At 41.9% G+C, this 17,023-nt stretch overlaps 2 pseudogenes across 1 annotated transcript; both read left to right on the forward strand.

Annotated features, from left to right (window-relative positions):
- The first annotated feature begins 1,148 nt into the window (after positions 1 to 1,148).
- Positions 1,149 to 5,358, forward strand: LOC147349991 (olfactory receptor 4P4-like; annotated as a pseudogene). Its single transcript, XR_015150634.1, has one exon. The product of XR_015150634.1 is annotated as an olfactory receptor 4P4-like (transcript).
- A 9,179-nt stretch (positions 5,359 to 14,537) lies between these two features.
- Positions 14,538 to 14,656, forward strand: LOC147349992 (5S ribosomal RNA; annotated as a pseudogene).
- Positions 14,657 to 17,023: the final 2,367 nt, after the last annotated feature.

The raw sequence follows: 17,023 nt of genomic DNA on the forward strand, positions 1-17,023 counted from the left end.
CTGCCTGGTGCCCAAACCCACCGGAAGCCACGGAGGCACGGTCGACCAGAACGCCTCAGCCCCGCCCCTTCGCACTACCGAGGCCCCCTTTTGCCCCCACGCCGCCCGCCAAGCACTCGACCTTCCTGAGAGAGTAGACGAGCCACAGGCAGGCACACAGACAGACACACAGACACTCGCACGCACCCATGCCAAGGGAGACAGCTGGCCTGCGCAAGCTCCTCAGCCAGAGGCAGAGCACCTGGCAGAGGCCGGGGCCAGACGAACGGGCTGGCGGCCGGCTGTCAGGAGATACAGAGGCAGAAATACATGAAGATTCCGAGACAGTCTTCAAGATGGTGAGAGGAGATACACACACACACACACACACACACACACACACACACACACACTTGAGTGTGGTCTTTGGAAATACTTCTGTTCGTAGTTGCTGGGTTGAGCCCAACTTTGATACGACCCATGGACTGCGGCCCATCAGGCTCCTCTGTCCGTGGCATTTCCCAGATGAGAATACTGGAGTGGGTTGCCATTTCCTTCTCCGGGGCGGGGGGGGGGGGGGGATCTTCCCGACCCAGGGACCAAACCCCAATCTCCTGCGGGCGGATGCCTTGCCATCTGAACAAGGACATTGCTAATTCCCTAGGCCAAATACAAAGAATAGAGCTCGTGTTCTACTAAATGGAAATATGATTTCAGAAACAGAAGGTGTCCTTTGTTGGTATCTTTGAATCTTTATGTAGTTTTCGTTGATTTTTACTCTTAAGGCTACTTGAACAAGGCAAGAGAGAAACCCCAGAATTGAAAAGCAGTTGACGTTTTTGAAAGAAACATGTGCAGGTGAAGCTCTCTTCCTTTTTGAGAGATGGTTAAATGCAAAATCTTGATTCAACACATATGACTTTTGTGCACTTTATTTCAAATCTCCATGACGAACCCCTAAGGCGTCCAGGAAGAAAGGAGTAGAGTGGCAGACAAAAAGAGCAACCTTTCCCCTTGGTGCCATCTCAACCAGCTGCTTAGTTCCTTCATCTCAAGGACTATCATCTGGGCTTCTCTGGTTTGTCTGATTCTTGTTTTGGGGACCGTTTCTAGTCACAAGGCTGTGAACAGCGGGTGGGGGTGTTGGGCTCTGTGGGGGTGGGGGAAGCCCTTCTTTCCTTTCCACATGAGACCCAGTGGACAATCCTGGCCCTGCCCACTGCATTGAGTGTGCAGCAACAGTATCAACGGTGATGCTGGTTAACAATGCATATTCCTGGAATGCACTCCGTTGGCTACTGACTGTGTGTGGTGGGAGACCTGGAAGCTTTCTTGATGATTGCAAATGACAGCAAAGTCTGAGGACGTTGGAAAATTTTCACATTTCTGCAAGTGCCACACACCTCCAGAAGGAACCACAAGGCTTGCCTGAAATGGTCAAGGTATAAGTATTGGACTAAACTTTGGAAGGTCTCCACCTTTGCTATGGAAGTCCAACGATTTTTCTTTGAAGTGAAAATGAATCATACTGAACGTTCACATACTTCTAGAGCATTTGAAAAGCCCTAACTTGTAGAAATCTGCTGTACGAGTTCCTTGAAAGCAAGAACCTATATTTATGGATATGTATTAATGCCTTATATTTTGCCTTGATTATAGTGTACACATCAACCCAGGAAAGAATTCAATTGCCAAATATACAAGGAGATCAAAAGTGCTGAGCCAAGTGACACCTTGAGGCCTCCAAGATCTTTTCTGTCTTTCACACACTAAGTAAATACTGAGCACCTACGATGAGCTAGGAGGCGTGTAATAAATTTCTGTAAATAGAATGTGGAGAGAAGAAGACACAGAGTTCCTGCTTTCACTGAGAGGAATTTAATGATACATCACAGCCAGATCCTTTGAAAACTTATAGTGGGACCTCTTCCCTCACCAAAACCTGGGTGTCAGGAAAGGCTTTTCAGAGTAACAATTGGTTTGAGATCCGTAGGTTGAACCTATGTAAACCAGGGTTGAGATGCAGGAAGAATTTCACACAGGGAAAATAGCATCTTGGAAGGCTATGTGACCAGGGAAACTTAGGACATTCTAGAAATGAAAAATGCCCTATGGGATGGAAGCCAGAGTTCAGAGGGCATTCCAGTGAAAAGACATCAGAGACAATCTTCGGGAACAAGCAATGAAGTTATGTGATCATATATTCAATATGATGGGAAAATCCAAGAGCAGTTGTGGCAGGGAGGTGATAGAATTGCATCTGCATTTCCAAAAGTTCATCTTGCTCCATAACACTAATGATTGGAGCGACTCAACTGCAAATTACAAGGAGGGACCACTTCCTCGAATCCGAATGGTCCTCATTGCAAAGTCTATCAATAACAAATGCTAGAGAAGATGTGGACCAAAGGGAACTCTACTCCACATGCAGACTGTGTGGGTGAATTCTCTAAGAAATTACGGGAAGAAGTGCTCCATCTTGTTTATTGCATTGTGTTTAGGGGAACTAATTTGGAATTAGTGGAGCCCATTTCTCAGTATATCATTTCCAAACTAGGCAACTATAATTACAGTCTGATAAGATGGAACTCAAATAACTTCTGAATGTTAATTTATTTTGAAAGAGGAAATAATCTTGCAAGAGAAATATAGACAAACAGGAAAAGCATAGTTGTCAATATATTAACCTAGAGATGCTTCAAATATTGTTTAAGAAATATGAAAGTTTCATGGAGTATTTCACATGAAGGAATTATTTCCTCTTAAAAGTCAAAAGGGCTTCCCTGGTGGCTCAGAGGTTGAAGCATCTGCCTGCAGTGCAGAAGACCTGGGTTTGATCCCTGAGTCAGAAAGATCCCCTGGAGAAGGAAATGGCAACCCAGTCCAGTATTCTTGCCCGGAGAATCCCATGGATGAAGGAGCCTGGTGGTCTACAGTCCACGGGGTCGCAAAGAATCAGATACTGAGCAACTTAACTAACTTAAAAGTCAAAAAGGATTATGAGTCCACTCATAAAAATGATTTGTTCTTCAGTTTTATCATGAATTACCTGACTAAAGGATGATTATTTATTGTATTATTCCTTCAAAATTACAGCACATTGTTCACTTTCCAGATTTTTATTTAATTGATATTTATTTAACATTGACTCTGTGCCAGCACTGCAAAACCCACCCACACACCCTACACCAATTTTGTGATTTCATTAGAAACCACTTAATCAAGCAAATTCTATAGTTACCTCTATTTTACATCCTAAATTGGCACATTATATGTCACCCTACTTAACACTATTAAGATTATCTCTTTTTTTAAAATTCTTGACAAATATAATTCCTTGCTTCCTCACAAAATAATTTAAATTATATAAAAACTGGAACTTTGTCTAATTTATCTCTGTATTCTTAGCTCATAGAAGAATATTAGTACTAGATAGTCAAAGACTCGTATTAAATGAAAATGATTTCAGTGGGTCTCAAAATAACTTGTCTTTAAAAGGCATTGGTGCCATTTAAAGTAGATATTAGGTTTCCATTTTCTCATCAATGATTCGTTTCATTGGTTTTGTCATTTCAGATCACTTTCTTGAACATCAGATCATGGAAGATAGAAATAATGTTACTGAATTTATCCTCTTAGAACTTTCTATGGACAAGAAAGTCCAGATCCTCTGCTTTTTATTTTTCTTATTCTGTTACCTGGCTATTTGGTTGGGGAATTTGATCATTGTGATTTCTATTACATGCAGTCAGCTAATCACCCAGCCCATGTACTTCTTCCTTAACTGCCTTGCACTCTCAGACCTCTTCTACACCTCCACTGTGACACCCAAACTCATGACTGACTTACTGATGGAGAAAAAGGCCATTTCCTATAAAAACTGCATGACACAGCTTTTCACCACCCACTTCTTTGAGGGGGGATTGAGGTCTTCATCCTCACAGGGATGGCCTGTGACTGCTATGTGGCCGTCAGCAAACCTCTCCACGACGCCATCACCATGAACAGGCAAAAACGTCAGTCAATTCTCATAGCGTCGTGTGCAGGGGGACTTCTTCATTCTCTTGGTCTCTTTCTTCTTGCGATTGTTTGACCTTTCTGTGGCCCCAGTGAAATAGATCACTATTTCCGTGATGCATATCTTTTGTTGAAACTAGCCTGCACTGATACTCACAAAATTGGCTTTTTTGTCATTGCCAATTCTGGCTTGATGGGACTGGTGCTCTTTGTGGTTTTGATGGCCTCCTACACTTTGATTCTGTATAATGTGTGCACATATTCTGCAGAAAGCCACCATAAAGCACTTTCCACCTGTAGTTCCCACATCACAGTCCGTGATCCTCTTTTTCACACCTGTCATCTTTGTTTACATTAGACCTGCCACAACATTACCAGAAGATAAAGTGTTTACGCTCTTCTACACAATTATTGTCCCCATGCTCAACCCGCTTATCTACACACTTAGAAACATGGAGATGAAAAATTCCATAAGAAGAGTTTGGTGCAATAAAAGGTTCTGGGAAGGGAACTTAATGATCTGAAGGTCATTCATCTGACGCCAGTGACTGTCTTCTCATCACTCCCTCTGTTGCTGATTCTCTCCTGCTAATGGGAAAATCAGTCAGAATGTGTAAAAGCCAAGCCTCCAACAACAGCTTGCCTTCAGTGGTTCCTTCTTTATTTTCCTCTCAATGTGTTTTCCTTGATTTCACTTTTCACTAATAATCCCCTTTGTTTAAAAAAAAAAAAAAAGAAAAGAAAACTTTTTACAGAGTAAAAACACACTGAAAAATCTGGAGGGAGAGTGATCCTGCCTGTATTGAAGGCTAAACCTGGGGGAGACTTCGCTCTCAAAATAGTTGGCCTCAAGGTATAAAAGGTAATAATATGTTAAAAGGTAAAAGACAGTTGAAGAATCCACCTGCTAATGCAGGAGACAGAGGTTCAATCCTTGGGCCAGGAAGATCCTCTGGAGAAGGAAATGGCTACCCACTCCAGTGTTTTTGCCTGGGAAATCCCGTGGAGAGAGGAATCTGGTGGGCTACAGCCCATGGGGATGCAAAACAGCTGGACATGATTCAGCGACTAAACAAAAACAAAAAGGCAGTTATAGGAAAATAAGAACAATCACATACTGCAAACTCCTTTCAGAACTATATACCTAGCCTCGTATCCTACAACTCTAGATTTCTTTTAATCAAGTACCTAGAGATCTTTTTGTGTGTATTTGTGAACTGCGATTATTTTACTTAAGTGAAAAGAATATATAGATCTAAATACAACATAGTGTAAAGTCCAGCCTTATAGTCTACATGGCAAGTCTTACAGTCTGAAAAGCAAGTCACTGTGTGATCTGTTTGTGAAGTAACATTGTAAGTATTGGGGAAAATATATGTGTGTGTGTGTATATATATATATACACACACAAACCCTTGCTATTTTAACTGGGTTTCACATTAAGTATACATGATCAAGGAATAAATAAACTACAACTGACTTTGCTACAAAAAAGAAGAAAATATAAATCCTTTAGTTCCTCAAAATAGATGATTTATTTCAAAGTAAAAGACTTTCACTTCGTTTCTAATTTCAAGTGTAGAATAATCCTAAAATAATATTTGACAAAATATAGATCAGACTCAGTGATGGGAATATATATATATATTCTGCTGCTGTGCTTAGGTGTTTCTGACTCTGTGGCCACATGGACTGTAGCCCACCAGGCTTCTCTGTCCATTGGGATTCTCCAGGCACAAATATCAGAGTGGGTTGCCATGTTTTCCTCCAGGAGATCTTCCCAAGCCAGGGACTGAACCCAGGTCTCCCATACTGCAGGCAGACTCTTTACAACTGAGCCATCAGGGAAGCCCAAGTATACTGGAGTGGGTAGCCTATCTCTTCTCCAGGGGATTTTCCTGACCCAGGAATCAACCAGAGGTCTCCTGCATTGCAGATGGATTCTTTACCAGTTGAGCTACCAGGGAAGTCTAATGTGTATACATCCATACCTATAGGATTTTCATGATTTTCTAGTGCAAAGTATACATTTTGTTTGAAATACATTTTTAAGATTGCTGCATTTTCTTATGAAAATGTGCATAGTTTTGGATATAAAATGTAACTATTGATAGTATAGATTTGTATTCTATATAATGAGTTAAACTATATTTAATACTATAGATTTATTTTAGGTAATAGGATATTTTCTAAAGTTTCTCTCTCAAATAATGTAATATTTTTTAGAATTAATAGAAAAGATTATGAATTTTAAAGAATCGTATTATTAATATGTCATAAAAATGTTGTTAACTGTTCTCCACACAAAGATAGGCCATATTAATATTTGGCTATATTATGTGTGTGTCTCCTTCAGAATTTTCCACAGTTTATTGTGATCCACACAGTCAAAGGCTATGGCATAGTCAAGAAAGCAGAAATAGAAGTTTTTCTGGAACTCTCTTGCTTTTTCGATGATCCAGCAGATGTTGGCAATTTGATTTCTGGTTCCTCTGCCTTTTCTAAAACCAGCTTGAACATCTGGAAGTTCATGGTGCACGTATTGCTGAAGCCTGGCTTGGAGAATTTTGAGCATTACTTTACTAGCAACAAAGATCTGTCTAGTCAAAGCTATAGTTTTTCCAGCAGTCATGTATGGATGTGAGAGTTGGACTCTAAAGAAAGCTGAGGGCCAAAGAATTGATGCATTTGAACTGTGGTGTTGGAGAAGACTCTTGAATGTCCCTTGGACTACAAGGAGATCCAACCAGTCCATCCCAAAGGAGATCAATCCTGGGTGTTCATTGGAAGGACTGATGTTGAAGCTAAAACTCCAACACTTTGGCCACCTGATGAGAAGAGCTGACGCATTTGAAAAGACCCTGATGCTTGGAAAGGTTGAGGGGAGGAGGAGAAGGGGACAACAGAGGATGAGATAGCTGGATGGCATCACTGACTCAATGGACATGGGTTTGGGTGGACTCCGGGAGTTGGTGATGGACAGGGAGGCCTGGTTTGCTGCAGTACACGGGGTCTCAAAGAGTCAGACATGACTGAGGGACTGAACTGAACTGAATATGTATGTGTCTTATTTTTGTACTTGCAAGATACTTTGCAAATATTATTTTCATATTTTGCTTCATATTTAAATGTCAAAAAGAATGGTGTTTCAGAATTGTAAATAATAATCTTAAGGAGGCAAAAGTTATCAAAGTAACTGAATGAATACGTAGTAAATAATGTAAATTAACCAAATCTTACTTATTTTCCCAATTGAATTATCTCCTCAAGTGGATCAGTTGTTTGGAGTTACATTTTCATAAAGATCATCCATTCATCTTCCCAGATAGTTGCGAATATCTGGTAATAACTGATATTTTTCAATATCCCCATCTCTGTGTTTGCTTATAGTGTTTAATAGCCTTCCATAGAGACCTCAGTTCTGCCTTCATGTGTAAATTAAGCATAAACCATAATCCATGACCTTCAGCCACGAACTACAAAGTTTAATACCAGATATTTTGGGTGAGGAATTTTTAAAAAAGATGCTTACAATATATGCCATTCTTATCTCTCTTGTTAACAAGTACAAGTACTAGGAAATAAAGAGGCCAGAATATATTGCTTCATTTCACAGAGACATCATTCATACAAATCTCTCTCTCTCGGAATGAGGCTTAAAATAAGACATTATTCTGCCTGCCTCATTCAGTCTGGATTCATGAGCAGTTCAGGTTGTGGGGTGGTGGTTGCTTTTCGCTAGTAAATCACACTGTATGAGAAAACTCATATACTGATTTTAATTCCTATTGCATGGGGATTTCTTATGTTATGTCGGTTCAGTTCAGTTCAGTCGCTCAGTCCTGTCCGACTCTTCGTGACCCCATGAATCGCAGCACGCCAGGCCTCCTGTCCATCACCAACTCCTGGACTTCACTTAGACTCATGTCCATCGAGTCAGTGATGCCATCCAGCCATCTCATCCTCTGTCGTCCCCTTCTCCTCTTGCCCCCAATCCCTCCCAGCATCGGAGTCTTTTCCAAAGAGTCAACTCTTTGCATGAGGTGGCCAAAGTACTGGAGTTTCAGCTTTAGCATCATTCCTTCCAAAGAAATCCCAGGGCTGATCTCCTTCAGAATGGACTGGTTGGATCTCCTTGCAGTCCAAGGGACTCTCAGGAGTCTTCTCCAACACCACAGTTCAAAAGCATCAATTCTTCGGTGCTCAGCCTTCTTCATGGTCCAACTCTCACATCCAAACATGACTACAGGAAAAACCATAGCCTTGACTAGACGGACCTTTGTTGGCAAAGTAATGTCTCTGCTTTTGAATATGCTATATAGGTTGTTCATAACTTTTCTTCCAAAGAGTAAGCGTCTTTTAATTTCATGGCTGCAGTCACCATCTGCAGTGATTTTGGAGCCCCCCAAAATAAAGTCTGATACTGTTTCCACTATTTCCCCATCTATTTCCCATGAAGTGATGGGTGCAGATGCTGTGATCTTCGTTTTCTGCATGTCGAGCTTTAAGCCAACTTTTTCACTCTCCACTTTCACTTTCATCAAGAGGCTTTTTAGTTCCTCTTCACTTTCTGCCATAAGGGTGGTGTCATCTGCATATCTGAGGTTACTGATATTATCCTGGCAATCTTGATTCCAGCTTGTGTTTCTTCCAGTCCAGCATTTCTCATGATGTACTCTGCATAGAAATTAAATAAGCACGGTGACAATATACAGCCTTTATGTACTCCTTTTCCTATTTGGAACCAGTTTGTTTTTCCATGTCCAGTTCTAACTGTTGCTTCCTGACCTGCATACAGATTTCTCAAGAGGCAGGTCAGGGGTTCTGGTATTCCCATCTCTTTCAGAATTTTATACAGTTTATTGTGATCCATGCAGTCAAAGGCTTTGGCATAGTCAATAAAGCAGAAATAGATGTTTTTCTGGAACTCTCTTGCTTTTTCCATGATCCAGCAGATGTTGGCAATTTGATCTCTGGTTCCTCTGCCTTTTCTAAAACCAGCTTGAACATCTGGAAGTTCACGGTTCGTGTATTGCTGAAGCCTGGCTTGGAGAATTTTGAGCATTACTTTACTAGCATGTGAGATGAGTGCAATTGTGCGGTAGTTTGAGCATTCTTTGGCATTGCTTTCTTTGGGATTGGAATGAAAACTGACCTTTTCCAGTCCTGTGGCCACTGCTGAGTTTTCCAAATTTGCTGGCATATTCAGTGCAGCACTTTCACAGCATCATCTTTCAGGAGTTGAAATAGCTCCTCTGGAGTTCCATCACCTCACTAGCTTTGTTCATAGTGATGCTTTCTAAGGCCCACTTGACTTCACATTCCAGGATGTCTGGCTCGAGGTCAGTGATCACACCGTCGTGATTATCTGGGTCGTGAAGATCTTTTCTGTACAGTTCTATGTATTCTTGCCACCTCTTCTTAATATCTGCTGCTTCTGTTAGGTCCATACCATTTCTGTCCTTTATCGAGCCAATCTTTGCATGAAATGTCCCCTTGGTATCTCTAATTTTCTTGAAGAGATCTCTAGTCTTTCCCATCCTGTTGTTTTCCTCTATTTCTTTGCATTGATCGCTGAGGAAGGCTTGCTTATCTCTCCTTGCTGTTCTTTGGAACTCTGCATTCAGATGCTTATATCTTTCCTTATCTCCTTTGCTTTTCACTTCTCTTCTTTTTACAGCTAAGTCATACAGTGACTCACTTAGTGGCTCAGTCACACACTTGATAATGTAAGGAACAACACTTCTTGAAACAGGCAATATCGAAAACAATAGCAGTAATAGTAGAATCATAGGAAGTTAAGTCAAGAACTTCTATTAGGTGTAGCCCAGTGACATCTCCATGTCATCTGACTTAGTTTGCTAAATGACTATAGCTTGCTGTTGATATCCTGCTTGTAGATCCTGAGCATCTGATCTTTATTCAAAGACTGGTTATTGAGATAAGCTTTAGAAACAAACTCAGAATGTCCTTTTTAACAACTTAGTTAAACCTCTTAGCAATGTAACATAACCACAAGGAACTATCTAAGGAGTGAGTCTTAGTAAATACAGACCTTAATTAAAAACCTGGAACTTAATATTCAGTGAAACATAATAGTTGCCATAGGCCTGACATCAGTTAGGTGGATTTTTCTTTTAGAGCTCCCCAGTATACGTTGAGATTTCTGTATATGTCGGGAGACAGTCTTTTTATTTACCTGATAAGGCTGTTCAGAACCCAAGTGTCTCCAGTTTCTGGAGGAATGAGGCAGAGAGAAAAAAGGTATAATTTTACCCATAGGAGTAAATCACTAGATTGTTTTAAACGATCAGTAACTCGAGGAGAAGTGCTTCTTTATATCTGAAAACACAGAGTAAAAGTTAACAATATGTCAGACAAAAAGTCGTGAAAATTGTGGTCATATTTAGCAGTCTACTCCATCCCATGCAATTGATCCCTTTGTTCTGCTGTCCTTGCCCAATGACCAAGGACATCAGTGAAAGCAATAGTCTCGAAGAGACTCATGAAGTTTTTGTGAACGTCTGTATGACCTATCCAGCAAAGTGGGTGCCCTGATCACTGGAGATTGTGGAAAGCACCTTTTAACCATTTTTTTTTTTTTATTCTGAGATATTAATCCTGAAGCCAGGAAAGGCATTATCAAATAAAAATGAGGTTTGTCAGGGAGCCAGGAAAAGCCAAGTGGCCATCTTGGACCTCTCATAGCCCCAACTCTTTGGTTTATGGCCATTTTTAATCCATTTTAAATTCCCTGAAGACGTGTTAACTTTTGTAGAAGCAGAATGAGCTTTGTTCATATGTGCTGTAGTCTGTTCTCAAAAGCCACATTCCAAGAAAACTTTGTTCTTTTAATCAGTGAGAGAAAACCAAATTCCAGTTTGGTAACAGCTTATATTCACTGTGAAACAATAGTTATTCACTTAGTCATAGTAACAATAAGACTTCAAAGGCAGTTTAATGTCTTAACAAACTTGTAGCATGCACAAAACTCTTCTTTCACTTGCAACACACCTGTTTACACTTTCTGTATTCATCACTTCATTTGTCCATTTAGAGGACAGCCACCTGTACGTTTAGACTTACTTTGCTTTTCCTTAATAGAATGGAATTCCATTCCTTATTACTTTTTATTAAAAACACACATCTTACTTTTCTTCAGAAACCATGACTTGTACTTTACATCATCATTCTGTAGATTGGTAAGGATAAATCACCCAAAGTTATATCATTTATAAAAGTATCTTCACAATGCCTCTGTTAATTAGATCAATAAACAAACATCAATATCATGTATCAGTTCAGTAATGATTATTTCCCAGATCACACAAGCCTCAAATTCATTTACTTTAATTTTCTTGAATTTAGAATTGTTTGATTTGTAAGCACTTACTTCTCTTTAGGCCAATTAATTAGAGCTCATTGAACCACTTAGCCTTTAGCAATTTTTTCCAAGGATGGAGACATACACCGAGACACACACAAATCTGGACAGGCAGAAACCTCACAGTTTTCCACCTGAAATTTAAAATGTCTCTTTGTCCCTTTTATTTTCTTGGCTTGAGTTCCAGCTCATGGCTGGAGTCCCAGATAGAGTGGGCTGTGTATCTCAAGGACATGATAAGAGTTAACTCAGGTTTTTCCCCAGGCATGTTTCTGTTTCTCAGGCAGGATCAGAGCTCCCCAAAAGAGTATTTTCACAAGTCAAACTTTTAGTAATTACATGTGCAAAAAGAACCAGTTTTGCAATTTCAAAAAGATTCCATTTTACCTAGTTTTCTCTGGAGTCTAAAGAATACACATGGCCATTCAGGGTTCAAAATGTCATTTATCCTTCATGTAGTCATAGCTTCATAGCTAAAATTTAAACCAGAGAGTGCTCAGATGGGCTCTGATGACAGGGGTAGACTGATCGATAAGATGTCCCAGCAGGGATTCTCTCTCTGGGCAGGTGAGGTCTTCTCTTAAAGCAAATAAACCCCATATATAAGGGATTTTTAGGCCTTGAGGATCAAAATTATCCCAGTTTTTCAAGATATTATTCAAGGGGGGTGGTTCTGGACTGTTAGGCCCCATCTGTAAGAGAGAAAAAAGCAGTGCCCAGTGCCATGGCTTTTTTTCTACCAGAGGTGTCTGCCCCTGCTCTAGACGGGGTTGGAGACTGATTTTCCACCTAAGCTTCCTTCCCTGGCCAGAGCTAACCTGTCTCTTACAGGTGAAGGTGTCCTACTCCCAACCCCCCTCGTTCTACCACCCAGGCATGGTGGAGATGCACCAGGGTTAGACCTGATGGCATCCCAGATTGATGTCCAGGTCCTCACCATTAAAACCTTGGTTTGATTTCCCTTTTATTCCGGCACCACCTGGGGTGGAACAGAGTAGTTTTCCGGATGCTTGCCGAGCCAAGACCACTAGGGGAAGCACCCAACTTCTGTGTACCTGCGCACATTCCTCATAACAGTATAAGTGGCAAGTCATAAAGGGATGAACATAAAACCCAAGACATCCTCCTGAGAGTGGCCACACGAGTCTATTTAATAACAAAGGAGGCGATGGAGGGCCCGCCTGTGAGGAAAAACTAATCCTTCATATTCATGGAGTGCCAACATCATCCTTTTTATTCTTGTCCATCAGACTGTACAAAAAGAATACCTAAGGAGTTGAGACAAGAGCCACTGGAGGGCTTCGTCTGCTCTGCTAAGAGCTAGCGTTACTAAGGGAAGAAGCCCAATGCACTTTCAATCTGCCCAAATCTGGGGTGTCCCAATTTGTGTCCTTAGGAATCTCATGCTCACCAGCAATGCCTCAATCCATATAGTCCAGAGGCATAGCCATGACAAGAACTTGCCTGTGTGTCTGTGGGATCAGGATGGTGATTTCTAGTCTGAGAGATGTCCCTGGAGCTAGAGCTCCAGCTAGCTCCCTAAAGTGCTCCTGTCTGCAGTGTCCTGTAAAACTTGGAGTGGGGGCCTTGCTAGAAAAGCACAATAACAGCATGGATTGCAAGTCCCTTGAAAGTCTACAATCCGGCACACAAGGTTAATAACTTTAATTCCCCAAGCAGATATGAAATGGTCAGAGGGACCAGGAAAAGCTGACTGGGGAAAAGAAATTCAGTCCGCATGCTTCTGATTTAGTAAAGTAGCTGCTGCTGCTGCTGCTGCTAAGTTGCTTCAGTCGTGTCTGACTCTGTGAGACCCCAGAGTTGGCAGCCCACCAGGCTCCCCCGCCCCTGGGGTTCTCCAAGCAAGAGTACTGTAGTGGATTGCCCTTTCCTTCTCCAATGCAGGAAAGTGAAAAGGGAAAGTGAAGTCACTCAGTCGTGTCCAACTCTTAGCGACCCCATGCACTGCAGCCTACCAGGCTCCTCCGCCCATGGGATTTTCCAGGCAAGAGTACTGGAGTGGGGTGCCGTTGCCTTCTCCGTAGTAAAGTAGAGACCACAGTAAAAGAGCAAAAGAATCTCAACTCTGAGTGTTCTTACCTTGTCTTGAAGATCTTGGACAAGCCCCCAAGATGATAACCTAGCAGTCAATGGTGACCGATGCCACTGGATTCATGGTGTCTAAGAAGAAGATATTACTCTGGGGCCAAAGACAGTCTCAGTCACTCAGAGCTTTGTGTATATTTTATTTAAAGTGAAGGTGACAGAAAAAGCTTCTGACACAGACATCAGAAGGGGCTCACTAATTTAAGTGGGGCCATATATACTTCTCAACTAGCCTCTGAGAATAGACAAAAAACATCTCAAGGATGTCAGCGTTTTGCCCAGACCCTTTCCTATAACATACATCCAAAGCTCAAAAAGAGGAATGTCCTTGAACCTGAGATACTGCTCCCTGCAATGCCTACTTGTCTTAGGCAAAAGAATGTGAAAAAGAAAGCAAGCTTGCCTCCTCCTTAAAGGGGCTTTAGGCTTGGACTCTTTATCAACCTGCTGGGACAGGTAAGTATACAGTTAAACTCAGAAAACTCTAATGTTGTAATGGTGGTGAGTAAAGCATTTGTATAACATACCACTGATAACTCATATAAGTATATCACTTATAAATTCAGTATGAAGGTCAAAAGATAAAATATCAAAATAATGATAACTACAAAATGAAATAATGGAACCATGTTTGAAGAATTAGATGACAGTATGATACGAAGTCAACAAACAGAGAGACTCAATGAAGAGCTACAAATTATTTTTTTTAAAGGAAACTAACATAAATTCTGGATTTGAGAACTAAAATAATTGAAATGAAAAATTGATAGGTTCAACAGCACATTTGAGATGCTAGCAGAAATAATCCATAAACTTGAAGATGAATTCATAGAAATCAATGTACAAATAAAGAGAAAAAAATGTTGAGGGAAAATGACCTAAGGCATCCATTCATTACACCATCAAGTATGGAAGGAGAGAGACTCTCAGAAAGCAGGGAGAGAAAGGGGAGAGAGTAAAATCACTTGTAGACGGAATGGCTGACCGGCAGGTCAGAGCGAAACGGAGGTGCAGCGCAGGGCTCTTAGGGCGCCCGGTGGCAGCAGCCTCTGTCTAAGGCGATAGCGCCCTGAACGCGCCCTATCTCATCTGATCTCGGAAGCTAAGCAGGGTCGGGCCTGGTTAGTACTTGGGTGGGAGACCGCCTGGGCATACCGGGTGCTGTAGGCTCTTTGCCTTCCCTCTCCTTTAGCCCCCGCCCCACGTCCCAACTCTTGGGCTCCCGCAGCCCCAGCCCCTCCTGGGGCTGGGTGGCCAGGGCACTGACTCCCGCTGCAGACCTGGGTTGCCTCCGCGCGGCCCGCGAGGCCCTCCGCATTTGGCTTCCAGGAAACCAGACGACAGTCCCGCGGGTCTCCGTCTGGGGCTCCTTGGCGTGCCTCAGGCAATCCCAGGGGGCTGCACCAGCTCCAGCCCCAGCCCCAGCCCCACCCCCACCCCACCCCACCGTCCCGCGGGTCTCCGTCTGGGGCTCCTTGGCGTGCCTCAGGCAATCCCAGGGGGCTGCACCAGCTCCAGCCCCAGTCCCAGCCCCACCCCCACCCCACCCCACCCCCATCCTCGCCGGCGAACCCCCCAGCTCGCGCGCACCCGCGCGCACACACAGATATATGTGCACAGACGGTGCATGTATCTTGTTCAGTTATACTTTTGGTGGATATATGCCTGGGAGTGGGACTGCTGAATCATATGGTACTTCTAGTTTTAGTTCCTTCAGGAACCTCCATACTCTTTTCCATAGTGGCTCTACCAACTCACATTCCTACTAACGGTGGAGGCGAGTTCCCTTTTCTCCACATCCTCTCCAGCATTTGTTAGCTACAGACTTTTCCATGAGGACCATTCTGACTAATGTGAAGTGGAACCTCGTTGTAGTTTGGAGTTGAGTCTGTCCAATCATGAGTGATGTGGAGCAAGATGACCTTTTTAAAATGCAGATGCAATTCTATCACCTCCCTGATCCAACTGCTCTTGTATTTTCCCATCATAGTGAAGATATGACCAAATCCCTTCATTGCTTGGTCCCCCCTTTCTTCTCTGATTTCTTTTCACTGGAATGCCCTCTGCACTCTTTTGGTTCCATCCCATAGGGCATTTTTCGTTTCTTGAATGTACTAAGGTTCCCTTGTCATGTAGCCTTCCAAGATGCTATTTTACCTGCCTGAAATTCTTCCTGCATCTCAACCCTGGTTGACATTGGTTCAACCTATGGATCTCAACTCAATTATTAGTCTGAAAAGCCTTCTCTGACACCCAGTTTTTGGTGAGGGAAGAGGCCCCTATAGAAGTTCTCAAAGTATCTGCCTGTTATTTATCATTAGTCAGTGAAAGAAGGAACTGTGTTTCTTCTTCTCTCAGCATTCTATTTCCAGAAACATATTGCATGCCTACTAGCTCATAGTAGGTGCTCAATATTTATTCAGTGTGTGAAAGACAGAAAAGTTCTGCGAAGCCTCAGCTTTTCACTTGGCTCAGCACTTTGGATCTCTTTGTATCTTTGTCAATTCAGTTCTTTTCTTTCTTCTGTTGATGTGCACACTATATTCAAGGGACGATCTAAGGCATGAAGACATATCAATAAATATAGGTTCTTGCTTTCCAGGAACTCATACATCAGATTTCTATAATTCAGGGTTTTTTTTTTAATTAATGCTCTAGAACAATGTGAACTTTTAGTATTATCCATTTTCATTTCAAACAAAGATCATTTTACTTACATAGCAAAGGTGGAGACCTTCCAACTTTCAGTCCAATACTTATAACTTTACCATTTCAGGCAAGTCTTGTGGTTCCTTCTGGAGGTGTGCAGCTCTTCCAGAAATGTGAAGATCTTCCATAGTCCTCAGACTTTGGTGTGATTTGGAATCATCAAGAAAGTTTCCAGGTAGAGGTTCCAGACCACCATCTCAAAGAGTCAGTAGCGAATGGAGTGGATTCCAGCAATATGCATTGTTAACCAGCATCACTGGTGATTCTGTTGCTACAGACTCAATGCAGTGGGCAGGGCCTGGACTGCCCACTGGGTCTGATGTGGAATGGAAAGAAGGGCTTACCCCCTCCACTGTTTCCAGCCCTGTGACTAGAAACGGTCCCCAAACAAAAATCAGACAAACAAGATTATCCCAGATCGTAGTCCATGAGATGAAGGAACTAAGCAGCTGGTTGAGATGGAGCCAAGGGGAAAGGTTGCTCTTTTTTTCTCCACCTCTACTCCTTTCTTCCTTGATGCCTTAGTGATTCATCATGGAGATTTGAAATAAAGTTCACAAGAGTCATATTTGTTGAATAAAGATTTTGCATTGAACCAACTCTAAAAAATGAAGAAAGTTTCACCTGCCACATGTTTCTTTTAAAAAGTCAATTGCTTTTCAACTCTGGGGTTTCTCCATTGCCTTGTTCAAGTAGCCTTAATCATAAAAATAAAATAAAACTAAATAAAGATTCAAATATACCAACAAAGGAAAGCTTCCATTTCTTAAATCATCTTTCCACTTAGTAGAACACTAGCTTTTTTCTTTGTATTTTGACTAGGCAATT

The sequence above is a fragment of the Bos grunniens genome, chromosome 21, assembly GCF_055505025.1.
Source record: "Bos grunniens cultivar Pamir isolate PY7600 chromosome 21, Bosgru_T2T1.0, whole genome shotgun sequence".
Classification (NCBI taxonomy): Eukaryota; Metazoa; Chordata; class Mammalia; order Artiodactyla; family Bovidae; genus Bos; species Bos grunniens.